This window comes from Gigantopelta aegis, chromosome 12 (genome assembly GCF_016097555.1).
Source record: "Gigantopelta aegis isolate Gae_Host chromosome 12, Gae_host_genome, whole genome shotgun sequence".
Lineage (NCBI taxonomy): Eukaryota > Metazoa > Mollusca > Gastropoda > Neomphalida > Peltospiridae > Gigantopelta > Gigantopelta aegis.
Genome location: NC_054710.1, coordinates 26,481,045 through 26,495,320, shown reverse-complemented (window position 1 = coordinate 26,495,320; position 14,276 = coordinate 26,481,045).

Here is a 14,276-nt window from a genome sequence, read left to right as displayed (position 1 = left end):
GTAAAAAGAAAGAAGGAAATGTTTTATTTAACGACGCACTCAACACACTGTATTTACGGTTATATGGCGGTAGACATATGGTTAAGGACCACACAGATATTGAGAGAGAAAACCCGCTGTCGCCACTTCATGGGCTACTCTTTTCGATTAGCAGCAAAGGATCTTTTATATGCACCATCCCACATACAGGGTAGTACATACCACTGCCTTTGATATACCAGTCGTGGTGCACTGGCTGGAACGAGAAATAGCCCAATGGGCCCAGCGACGGTGGTCGTAAAGATGTAATTTCTCCATGTTTACAGATACTGATCAGAAAGTCTTCTCTTCAGTACTTCTTTTAAAGGGACATTCCTGAGTTTGCTGCATTGTAAAATGTTTCTCTTAAAGGGACATTCCTGAGTTTGTTGCATTGTAAGATGTTTCTCTTAAAGGGACATTCCTGAGTTTGCTGCATTGTAAGATGTTTCTCTTAAAGGGACATTCCTGACTTTGCTGCATTGTAAGATGTTTCTCTTAAAGGGACATTCCTGAGTTTGCTGCATTGTAAGATGTTTCCGAAACATAAAATATTTCTACGATTAAACTTACATATTAAATATATTTTCTTGTTTAGAATATTAGTGTCTGTATATTCAATGTGTTTCTGCTCGTGTTAATATTTGTAGAAAGCCCAAACTGAATTTTGTCTTCAAATAATTTCGTACGTACCAAAACATATATTTTAGGAAATAAAATTAAACTTAACCTAGTACAAATAGTAGAACGATCAGAAACTCGTTTAATATACAGCCACTAATATTTTATGCAGAAAAATATATTTGATATGTAATTACAATCGTTAAAAAGTCTCTGTTAGTCGATAACATCTTAAAAATTGCAGCAAACTCAGGAATGTCCCTTTACCCATTCCACTGATTTAAATGACTGCTGGTCTCAAACATTATTGAATTCAAGCTTGTAAAATATATCTCTGATTTTAACTATCCATTTATAGTGCTTGTTGAATTGAATAAAATCGTAATACTAGTACATTATTTGGTAAGCGTTTACAGATGGTTTTAGACGTTTAGCCCTTAATAGCCGTGCCCAAAAGCAGATTAATTATTCTTAGATGTATTTTCAGAGATAGTGGTGTTCTTCCATTTTCACCATATAACATATATATTGGAGTACTTTTCCTGACAGGCGCTAAATATCGTAAGAATTGAATATGAATCCTTTCTATAATATTTACTTTTTTTCAAATCCCCAAATAGAAACATCAGTTCATAAGTTCACAAGATTAGATTTATTTTTCAAAAAAATAAAATAAAAATAACTAAAGCAATATGTTTCAATAATAGTGCATTATTTAGTTATTCATTAGTGTTCGGTTTTCGATCTGAAATTGGTATTCGAATATTCGATAGAAATTACTAACGAATATTCGAATACCAACTAAACGACAACTAACTCAAACAAACTAACGTTTTTTATAGTTTGAATTGTGTAATAGATTTGTAATAACCCCCAAAAGCAAGTTACGACAAAACGAAAATCAAAATCATAATGCAGGAGTGACTTTGATTTCTCTAAATTATAAATACTGCATTATAAATAATACTACTAATAAAACAACGCTAAACGACCAACAAATATGCACCAAAAACACGGTTTGTTTGTTTTTAGCTAGAAAATGTAACATTTTTAACAGCACTCGGATACATTACAATATGCAACAAGATAACAATGGAAATACATAGTTAACGGATTTCTTATAGTTTGAATTGTGTAATAGACATGTAATAACCATCAAAAGCAAGTTACGACAAAAAGAAAATCAAAATCATAATGCAGTATTGACTTTGACTTCTTAGAATTATAAATACTGAATTATAAATATGAAGACCACCCCCTCCCTCCCCCCCACCCCCACACACACTATGAGTATGGCCATCAAAATGTAATATGCACCGGGAACTCATATAGAAAAACAGTTTTTTTGCTAGAAAATGTAACATTTTTAACAAAACTCAGATGAATTACAATATGTAACAAGAGAGCAAAGCAAATACACAGTTAACTTACACATTCAAGAACATGCATCAAAATAGAATATCTGCAGTTAGCAATGAACACCGGGCACGTAATCACAATAGCCAACAATCCCAACAATGCATAACATTAACACAACATACCTTTCATTTTAAACACGCTAAGATTAGTTATATAATATATATGTGTGATAAAAACACCATACCTTTCATTTTAAACACGCTAAGATTAGTTATATAATATATATGTGTGATAAAAACAACATACCTTTCATTTTAAAGGCATATTGTCACAGACCACTGACCTATTTAATGATGTAACAAAGTATTACCTGAACAAAAATAATTTGATTCGTCCATAAATGTACTTTATTCAACCATCTTTATAACCACCATACTCCATTTATTAATGACATTTTGTAAAAAATAATTGAATTATGGCAATGGTCCATAATTCAGAAACTGAAATTACCGAGGTATGACATGGATTTCACTCCACCATGGTTCAGTTAAGGTGATGCGATAGCTAGATTTGGTTTCAAACAATTAATGTAAGTTTTTATTTATTATCATTTTTTTTTTAGAAAAATAAGGTCCTTAAATCCGTGACAGTATGCCTTTAAAGACGCTAAGATTATATATCTTATATATACGTGTGTGTGTGTGTGTGTGTGTGTGTGTGTGTGTGTGTGATAACAATTCCATACCTTTCAATTTAAACACGCTAAGATTAGTTATATAATATATATGTGTGATAAAAACAACATACCTTTCATTTTAAACACGCTAAGATTAATTATATAATATATATCTGTGTGATAAAACGTCTTTTAAATATGTTTTGCTTCCTATCCATATTACCTTTGTCTTAGCATAATTTAATTTGAGACCAGAAATATTTGCATAATAATCTAGCATAGATATTGTGCTGTATAGGGACTCGGGAGATCCATCGATTACGAAACTTGTATCATCTGCTTATTGGGATATTAAATATTCTTCACCGTATATAGTAATTCCTTTTATATTCTCAGAATGTCGAACTAAAATTGAAAGAATTTCTGCACAGATAATAAATATGCATGGCAAGGGATCACTTTGCCTACAGCCTCTTTCCAGTTGTAATGATTAGGACAACAATCCATTCTGCAACACACCTGACTTTGAATTATTGTAAATGTTTTAATACAATTCCTTATCGATATTTAATATTAAATATGTCAAAAGCTTCGTCAATAAACGACCACGGCACAGAATTAAAAGCGTTTTCAAAATCGACTAGTAATAATAATCTGGGGATATTTTGAACTTCTGTATAAGGCATAATGTCGAATATTAATATAATGTTTTCCCCAATATATCTACCCATTATAAAACCAGTCTGGTCTTTATGTGTTATTTTTTCAAGGACCTGCTTTATTCTGTTAGTTAAGTCAAAGGTATCCAGTTTTTAAGATATTATTTGGTTTTTGGAATGCATGTTATTACCACTAATCTCTGTTAATCGGATATGTCATTAATAAAGTAACTATGGTTTGTTGAGCGAACTATGACATGCCATATGCCATTCCAGAAAAAATAAAGATTTCTTCAGAGAATACATAGTTAACTTACATGACAAGAACACACATCAACATAAATTTCTGCATTTAACAATGAACACCGGGTACGTAATCAAAAATAGCCACAATGTGCGGAGAAACAACAATACACAAGTTTACAAGACTTGATTAAAAATAATAATGGTGTATTACACAAAAAACAACAACCCCAGCATACCTTTCATTTTAAACACGCTAAGATTAGGTTAGTCACTAAATATGTTGCCATTATCCCGTCTTGTGTTGACAATCTACGTTAAAGGGCCATTCCTGAGTTTGTTGCAATTTGTAAGATTTTATCGACTAACCGAGACATTTTAACGATTGTAATTACATATCATATATTTCTGCATAAAATATCAGTGGCTGTATATTAAACGTGTTTCTGATCGTTCTAATATTTGCACTAGGTTAAATATCATTTTATTGCCTAAAATAAAACAAATTCGTACGTACGAAATTATTTGAAAACAAAATCCGGTTTGGGCTTCTTACAAATATTAAGACAACCAGAAACACATTGAATATACAGACACTGATATTCTAAACAAGAAAATATATTTAATATGTAAGTTTACTCGAAGAAATATTTTATTACTCGGAAACATCTTACAATGCAGCAAACTCAAACTTTAAAGAAAATAGTGTCAGAAGTGGGATTGCTACACCCGGAGGGACATCCAGATGGGCAGTAATATCAGAGAGACACATGGCCTTCAGGTTGACTAGGATATAACAACTATGGATAGATAAGAAGACAAATTGAAAAGATGGCGGCTCCTACATCAAAACAGTAACAAGTTCAAATGTTATTACACGAGGTATTAAGATTTAAACTAACTGAACACGAGTTTTAGTTGCAGTCTAGAACATATTTGTTTCAACAGCGTTACAGCCCAGCCACTATGGCTTCTCACGTTTCAGCTATTGGCTAAAACCTTGTTGATGTTAAGGATCCTACGCAAACATTTCTTATTAAAAAGCTATAGCTGGGGGCACAAAAGGTTGGACAGATCCCAGACACTCGGTTGCCTATTACAAAAAAAGAAAGAAAAAAAAAAGCATACTGAAAAACGTTGTTGGCTGGACTGGACCATACAGTAGCAAATGCAAATAAACAATTACTATTAAAAACTTTATTATTAGTAGCCTTTCATGCGTTTATGAGATTCGGTGAGCTCGTATAACGAAACCTATCCAAAGTCCAAACTGTTATTAGGAATAAAAATTGTATTATGCGAGTCTCAGGCGAACATAATACATTAGTTTTATTCCTAATATATGACATTTGGCGATACTGAAACACATGAAGTTACTAATTTCTTTATCATATCTCAAACTTAATGCAACATGTTTTTTTGAACTGTACCACGCAACGTTAATTCCAGTCCGCCATTATTAGATATTCAAATGGCGTACAAATATGCCATGCGCTGTATTGTTTTAAGGGAAATGACGTCAAACTTAAATTATGTGATTTTTTTCTTTTTCTTTTTTTTTTCTTCTGAACGCTGGACAGCTTTCAGTGTAAAGTTGCTATTTAAATATTTTTGTTTGATGACTATGAACGCACACGTCAACTTATGGCGTTTCACCGTAGATCGTTTGCTTAAATGTCAATAAACGTAGTGCCATGACCTCCATTAATTTACATCTAATTTGCAAAGTTTTCAAATTCTGAGAGTATGTAATCTAAAAAATATCACATACTTTGATTACACTGGATATGGTAGCATTTATTTTTATGTATACCTGTATATCTGGGTTTCTGCCAGAATGTAAAACGGGTATGGCGTCATACACAAATATTTTAACAGAATTGTTTTTTTAAGTTAACCTTTTGACGAAATTAATTACTCATTGCTGTATGATTTTCTTAACGCTAACCCTAAACTTCTAATTTTCTTTCTGGGGGAAGCCCCCCTTACCACCTGTTGACTGGTTGCATTCAATTCCATAGTGCCATACCCAAAAATTATATATATATATATACTGAAACACAATGAAAATTCAAAAAGAACTTTTCATTGCAAATAACGACAAACTATTAATGAATTGATGGATAATGTAATATGACATTAATGGCATTCACATGGAAACATGGCCAGTTATCATCAGTAATCGAGTTGCATTCGTAATCGAAAAGTTCAACCCCCCATATCAAGGTCAGTATCTGGTGTGTCCACCTTTGGCCCGTGAGCATGCGTGAAGACGACGGGGAAAGGATTGGCATTAACATCTCAAATAAGCCACAGGAATGCTCCTCCACTCATCCTGCAGCGCCTGTGCAAGCTCAGCGACGTTAGGCGGTGGTGGCTGGCAGTGACGTACACGACATCCAAACTCATCCCACATGTGTTCAATTGGGTTCAAATCCGGTGAAACGGCGGGCCAGTTTATAACGGTGATACCGGCTTGTTGCAGGAATGCCTGGGTAATTATTGCAGTATGTGGACGGGCATTGTCTTGTTGAAACAGAAGGGGACGTCCTGGTCTTCTGTGACGGTGCAAAAGTGGCTGGAGAACTGGTCTTAGAATAACGTTAACATAACGCTGGGCTGTAAGGGCATCGTGGACAATGGTGAGATCACTCCTGAAATCACAGTTGATTGCCCCCATACCATTAGACAACCGCCGCCAAACCGATCACGTTCCCTCACACATCCGTCAGCGTACCGTTCATGGAGTCTCCTGTACACACGTACTCTTCCATCAGCAAAGGAGACAGAGAAACGGGACTCATCTAAGAAAACAATGCTCCGGTAAAAGTCTGTTGGATGATTACCATTCTGGAGAGCAAACTGTAGTCTCGCAGCACGATGTCGCGGTGTCATGATGTTACCGTTGTACGGGCGTCTGCATCTGAGTTCAGCCGTTCTGAGTCGACGGATGACCGTCATCGGACGGACTTGCCTTTCATGACGTCCTATCGTGTTGCTTGCAGTCGTCGTCGCAGTTCTGAACCGGTCATGGAGGTGGTGTCGTCGAATCTGCCGATCTTGGCGTGGGTCGTAACGGGACGTTGACCAGGTCGAGGTCGATCACGGACACTCCCGGTCTGTTGATGACGTTCAACAAGTCGTCCAATAGTTGATGGATGGACTCTGAAGGTCCTAGCAACTTGGCTTTCCGAAGTCCCTCCTTGAACCATGCCCAACGCTCGCTCCCTTTGTTCTTCTCCGAGCCGTGGCTTTCTTAATGTGACGAGGAATATGACACTGTTACGTGACTTTTATGTGTCCACATACTGGCATTTCACGTGCATTGCATGTAGTATGATTGAGCATGTAGTGAATGCATTTCACACCATTTTGTGTGTTTCTGCTATTGTATGTGTAACAAGAACAAAACCAGGATTAAAACCCAGTCAAAAGTACCAATCAATGGCTTCCTCTCATACAAGTCCAATAAATAGAATTTTCTTTAATCGCAACAAAATATTGAAAAGTATCAGTTTTGCGTTTTCATTGTGTGTCAGTATATATATATATATATATATATATATATATATATATATATATATATAAAGGTATGGAGTATGGTATATAGAGACTATTATACGAGCTTGTGTTTTACTGATTTTATCAAACGAGTTTCATGATTCTTGTATTGCCCGAGTAACAGGTCTCAAATGTAACTAGGAGACGACGATATGACGTCATGTTGATAATCGATTACAATATTTCACTTGCTCCGAGCTAGAGCTGTTAGACGTCGTTCCCAAAATTACGTCATAGGTTGGTCACTTGATTACTTGTTATTACACGTATGCTTCTTATGTCTTTTATTAGCTCGGTTATGTTGACGCATGTGAATAATAATGATTTAATACAATCCATAAGAAGCACACGTGAGTGTGTGAGTGATTATAATTAGACGAAACTTGTTTCAGAATTAATGTATTACCCTCGCTCTTGTTCAGGGATTACAAGAATCCTGACGCTCGTTTCGTAAAATCAGTACGAGCAACAAGCTCGTTTAATAATCTGTATCTATACTATCAGTAGAACAATTTAATAGAGCGATAAAACCCTCCTGTCGGTAAGTTGATGTTTTTAATCAGGTTGATGTCGATGTAGTGTGCCCGGAATATAAAGAATGTCTGATCCATATAGACCTGAAAAAAAGAAGTAAGAGTGTATTCCAAGGAAAGATAGTAAAAGCTTTATTACCCAGCTGGTGAACATATATCGGTATCGTAACAATATAGTACCCACCATCAGCATCGTACAGGGCCGTAGCTAGCGGGGGTAGGCTGGGAGCAAGGGGGCAGGAAACAAAGACAAATCTACTGGTTATTGAATTCATCTGCACCCCCCCCCCCCCCCACAACACGCACAGTCCTAACTACGGCCCTGCATACATGCGCGCACACACACACAATCCAAACTAGGGTCCTGCAGAAGTTGATAACTTCACACCCACACAAACTAGATAAACCGGCTCAGATTGTGTAGCTTCTTCTGAAAATGAAAATTTACTGTTTTCTTCAAAGTTGTACCCCTTGACCCTTAATGACCTCTCGTGACCCCCTCAGACATTTCAAAGCTGACCTCCTCTGAATATGATGCAACACTTTATCCTACATGGAATATCCAATGTGGTCGCTTTGGAGCTATCTGTTGGAACGATACCCTATTTCAAGCCGCTTGTTTGGATTATGCCTCCAGACTACAATGAACATGTACACAGAGTACCTTGCCTGCTCTATAGCAACAGAAATTTCATTACATTTTTTCTTTGCATACTTAAATAATAAATAATGTTTTGGGATGTATGTGCAATGAACACACACACACACACACACACACACACACACACACACACACACACACACACACAGAGAGAGAGAGAGAGTCACTCGTTTGAGCAAAGCGGAACATGTTGACTAAAGTAGCAATTCACACTTTATCATTATTTGAATTATAGTGACAAATTAAATACTAGTATGTCTATTGTTTGATATCTGTATTGTCACTCTTACATTAGTATACATTCATTTCAACTTAGTGTCGTTCTTATATCCAATTAAGGTTCAAACACACTGTTTTGGAAACACACTGGGCTGTCTGTCTGTCCAGGACAGGGCTGTTTTTGTTGTTTGCTTCTTCTTCTTCTTTTTTTTTTTTTTGTTTCATGCTAAACAATTCGAAATGTTTAGCATTTGAAAGCCGCCGTTTGGATAGCTTTGACTTAATGTTTTCCGTTTTATTATCTCTGGTTTATTTTAACAGATAAAATTAAAATATGTTTTATTGTTTATTCTGGTGGGTTAGGCAACAGAATTAATAAGCAAATTATTTTAGGAATTAATAAAAATGTCTTGACATTTTTAGATAAAATCCATTTTTGAGTATTCTTGATGTTAAATTATTATATAAAGCGTTATTATAAGAAAGTCGATAAACACTTTATATAATAATTTAACATCAATAATATTCAAAAATGTTACATTACAATGCGTAGGACAGATGGTTATTTGTTAATGGTTAGTGAAAGAGAAGATGGCGAAGTTTGTCTTACACCTACTCATTGAGTCCTTAAATCTCGCTCTGGGTGGGAGTCAGTACTGGACTACGAACCCAGTACCTATCAGCCTTATGTCCGATGGCTTAAATGACGACACCACCGAGGCCGATGTAGTGGTGTATATTACATATATTATAATGGACGAGGAGTATAGATGATATTTGATATAATGAACGGGGAATGGAGGTTATATGTATAATAATGAATGTGGAGTGTATATTACATGTATTAATATGTATGATAAAAATAGATGTATATTAATGAATATAGAGTGTAGATTATTTCTATAATAATGGATGGGGAGTCTGGAGTATACGTACAATAATGAATGGGTAGTGCAGATGATGTGTATTTATATACCGACTGTCAGTCCACAGTCTAGTCATTGAAACTAGCAGACATTTAAATGTTCATAAAACAAAAAGGGAGTGTTTGTATGTGTTAATGCTATTTAAGATAAAATTCATATTATATTGATCTATCCATTATATAATAATTTAAGAAGTTCACTTATTAAGTCATATTGTAGGGAACAAAACCTGTTTTTAAATCTATTCTTTTACCACCCATAACCACTCATTCCCAATAAACCAATGCATTTCACTGGCAACATTTTGGTAAAATAAAGGTATTCTTAATCAGAAAATTATTATTGAGATCTAATTTACAGCATATGAGGAATATAGATCTTCTTTCTTTTTTTCGGTCCGGCCTCGGTGGCGTCGTGGTCAGGCCATCGGTCTACAGGCTGGTAGGTACTGGGTTCGGATCACAGTCGAGGCACGGAATTTTTAATCCAGATACCGACTCCAAACTGTGAGTGATTGCTCCGCAAGGCTCCATGGGTAGGTGTAAACCACTTGCACCGACCAGTGATCCATAACTGGTTCAACAAAGGCCATGGTTTGTGCTATCCTGCCTGTGGGAAGCACAAATAAAAGATCCCTTGTTGCCTGTCGTAAAAGAGTAGCCTATGTAGCGGCAGCGAGTTTCCTCTAAAAGACAGTGTCAGAATGGCCATATGTTTGACGTCCAATAGTCGATAAGATACAAAAATCAATGTGCTCTAGTGGCGTCGTTAAATAAAAAAACCTTTACTTTTACTATTTGGATTTTAACATCATCACTGTACTTTTTACTAGAAACGTTGTTGAAAATGATTACCCTTTCATGTGGTTTATTACATATAAAATATCCGTTACTCTTACAAAAGTGTGTTATAATGCAAAGACACAGTTGTACAGAATGCATTTGCATGAGATGTTCTCTGCGGTTCACACGTTCTAGTGAAGTTGAACGCACAAGACATATTGTAAAATTTGTTCAGAAAAGGAACGTCATACTATTTTAATTTGTAAGAAAAAAAACCCAGTCTAAGGTTCACTATTTGTTAAATTTGGTCAAATTGAAATTGTACAAACAGCTGTAACAATGATAAACCCAAACTGCAGAATATTAGAAACGGTAATGTTAGTACGTTTTAGGGTATTTAAAACAGCGAAATGTTTGTTGCATACCACTGATTTAAACGCTCAGCTTCTCTTATATAGAGCTATATTGACGACCACACACTAACATATATTAGTGACACATGCCATCCATCGATATATTTGCATTGGAAAGGCGTTTTCAATCATTTAAACTACTATATAAATATCTATGAAATGAGAAAATGTAACTAAGCCTGTTATATCATTTAGTGTTAAAAAAGTGGCTGAAACTTTACATTTCACAGCAGCAACAGTAACGAATCATTCAAAAACCGTGGCATTGTGAAGTGTGTAAGGAAAGTGGATGATTTTCAGATTTTAAAACCGAGTGTCGACAGACCGTAGGAAACCTAGCATTTAAGGCATGATGAATTATTTTGCTATCCTAGCTTTATTTTGTTTAATCTATGAGCGCATCAAATACATCGGTTTACTGAGAATTAGTGAACATTAAACAGTTGCGCAATTTTGTAAATTTCTGTATGACAGCTACTACAGTATTAAAATGTTATCCTCTTACGTCACATCACCACTGTTTACCAGCATGTACACATATGTATACTGATTAGTTGTGTAGCTCAAAGTCAACAAGCATTCTGAGAGTACTGCTAAAGCAATATATGTCCCATGCCAGGCTATAGCCCATTTTCGTATCTCCTAATTCCACGGGTCATAACTCTGTGACATATGAAAATCAAACTTGATCTATAAATAGAATATGATAAAGCTCATTATCTTGAGGCATTGTGAAAACAAAGTTCCAAGTTCAAGAGTTATAACTATCTCACAAAATGGGTAAATCGCCATGAAAATCAAACTTTATCTGTAACAGAATATTACGAAGCTATACACAAAATGTCAGCTCGTTATATCAAAGCATTGTGAAAACAAAGTTCAAAGTTCAAGAGTTATAACTATCTCACAAAATGGGTAAATCGCCATGAAAGTCAAACTTTATCTGTAACAGGATATTACGAAGCTATACACAAAATGTCAGCTCATTATATCAAAGCATTGTGAAAACAAAGTTCAAAGTTCAAGAGTTATAACTATCTCACAAAATGGGTAAATCGCCATGAAAGTCAAACTTTATCTGTAACAGAATATTACGAAGCTATACACAAAATGTCAGCTCATTATATCAAAGCATTGTGAAAACAAAGTTCAAAGTTCAAGAGTTATAACTATCTCACAAAATGGGTAAATCGCCATGAAAATCAAACTTTATCTGTAACAGAATATTACGAAGCTATACACAAAATGTCAGCTCAGTATATCAAAGCATTGTGAAAACAAAGTTCAAAGTTCAAGAGTTATAACTATCTCACAAAATGGTAAATCGCCATGAAAGTCAAACTTTATCTGTAACAGAATATTACGAAGCTATACACAAAATGTCAGCTCATTATATCAAAACAATGTGGAAACTATATGTGGGACAGACAGACAGACAGAAGGATGGATATAGAACTTATAGTCCCCTCCCGTTGGACCGGTTGGGGAATAATAAAAAAAAAGAATTGAATACAGCACACAACGACCAGACCACCACTTCACGCCAAAGCACATTGATTTTATTAATCATCGGCTATTTAGTAATTCTGACATATAGTATTAGAAAGCATTTTTTGTTTTACATTAGTAGCAAGCGATCTTTTATATTCACCATCCCACAGACAAGATAGCACATACCATACCCTTTGATATACCAGTTGCTATGCATTGGGTGGGAAGATAAATAGCCCAATTGGCCCATCGACGGGGATCGATCCTAGACCTACCGCGCATCAAGCTACGTCTCGCACTATAGTGGTAAAGCAATTGGACAAAAAACAAAGTTTGTTTCGTTTCACGACACCACTAGAGCACATTGATTTATTAATCATCGGCTGTTGGATGTCAAACTTTTGGTAACTTTGACATATGGTCTTAGAGAGAAAACCTGCCACACTGTTCCATTAGTAGCAAGATATATTTTACATGCACCATCCCACAGACAGGATAGCACATACCACGGCGTTTGATACACCAGTCGTGGTGAACTGGCTAGAAACTGAGAAAAGCATCCCAGTAGCGGCTCCCACCCAGAGCGCGTTTTAACGACTCAGTAGGCAGGTGTAAGACCACGACATCGATAGTTATCTCACTAACTACTGAACCTTCTGTCCTGGACAGACAGTCCAGATAGCCAAGGTGTGTGTGTGTGTGTGTGTGTGTGTGTGTGTGTGTGTGTGTACAGGACATCATGATTGAACCGTAACTGCTTATAAGCACGAAAATAAGTGTAAGGAAATAAAAGGATGGCTAGACTGTTAGAGATCCCCTCTTTCTTTCCTAGGATATCACAATGTGTAATATTGTTTTATATCCGTATCATATGTTTCAGTTTGTTGACTTAGAGTATTTTATGAAAATGTTTTGTGGTTGTTGCTGGGACATTTTTTTTTTCGTGTGTTGTTTTGAACCAGCAAGATGTTTCTACATTTAGTGCATTAAATACAACTATACGTTGACCCCAATTTAAAATATTAATTGCATGATAGCACTTAGCTTACTTACGTCAAATCCAGAAGTTGTCACTTGCATTGTCACATTAAATGGTCTTCCTATGGCAAATGGGAATCGTTGTTGGTCGGTCTCTCTTGGGCCCCAACCATTTCGGGAGAACGTGCTCCGAAGTACTGTATTGGTATGTATGCTATAGTCGAAGCGGACGTCACATTGAAAGGCTACGTCACCTGATTTATGCATCAATTCGATTGACATTCTGAAAGAGGTTGAAATACAGAGATAGTTATACGAGATTAGCCCGACCGCACACCAGGCAAGCACTTTACCACTGGGCTGCGTCTCGCTCCATATCTAACGGAAGATAAAGTCACCACTAGAGCACATTGATTTGTTATTCATCGGCTATTGGATGTAAAAAAAGTGGGTAATTCTGACATTGTCATAGACAGGAAATCCGCTACATTTCTTTTTCATTAGTAGCAAGGAATATGTTATATGTACAGGCTAGCACAGGTCAGACAGGTTAGCACATACCACGGCCTTTGATATACTAGTCGTGCAAATCTAACGAGTGACAGCTAGTTGGATACGTTATTAAACAACCGAGTTCAAAGATAAGTGGTATGTAACTAATCAGTGTCTTAAAGGGACATTCCCGAGTTTGCTGCATTGTAAGATGTTTCTCTTAAAGGGACATTCCCGAGTTTGCTGCATTGTAAGATGTTTCTCTTAAAGGGACATTCCCGAGTTCGCTGCATTGTAAGATGTTTCTCTTAAAGGGACATTCCTGAGTTTGCTGCATTGTAAGATGTTTCCGACTAATAAAATATTTCTACGATTAAACTTGCATATTAAATATATTTTCTTGTTTAGAATATCAGTGGCTGTCTATTCAATGTGTTTCTGGTCGTCTTAATATTTGCAATAAGCTCAAACTGCATTTTGTCTTCAAATAATTTCGTACGTATGAAAAAACTATATTTTAGGAAATAAGATGAAATTTAACTTAAGTCCAAATATTAAAACGATCAGAAACACGTTTAATATACAGTCACTAATATTTTATGCAGAAAAATATGTTTGATATGTAATTACGATCGTTAAAAAGT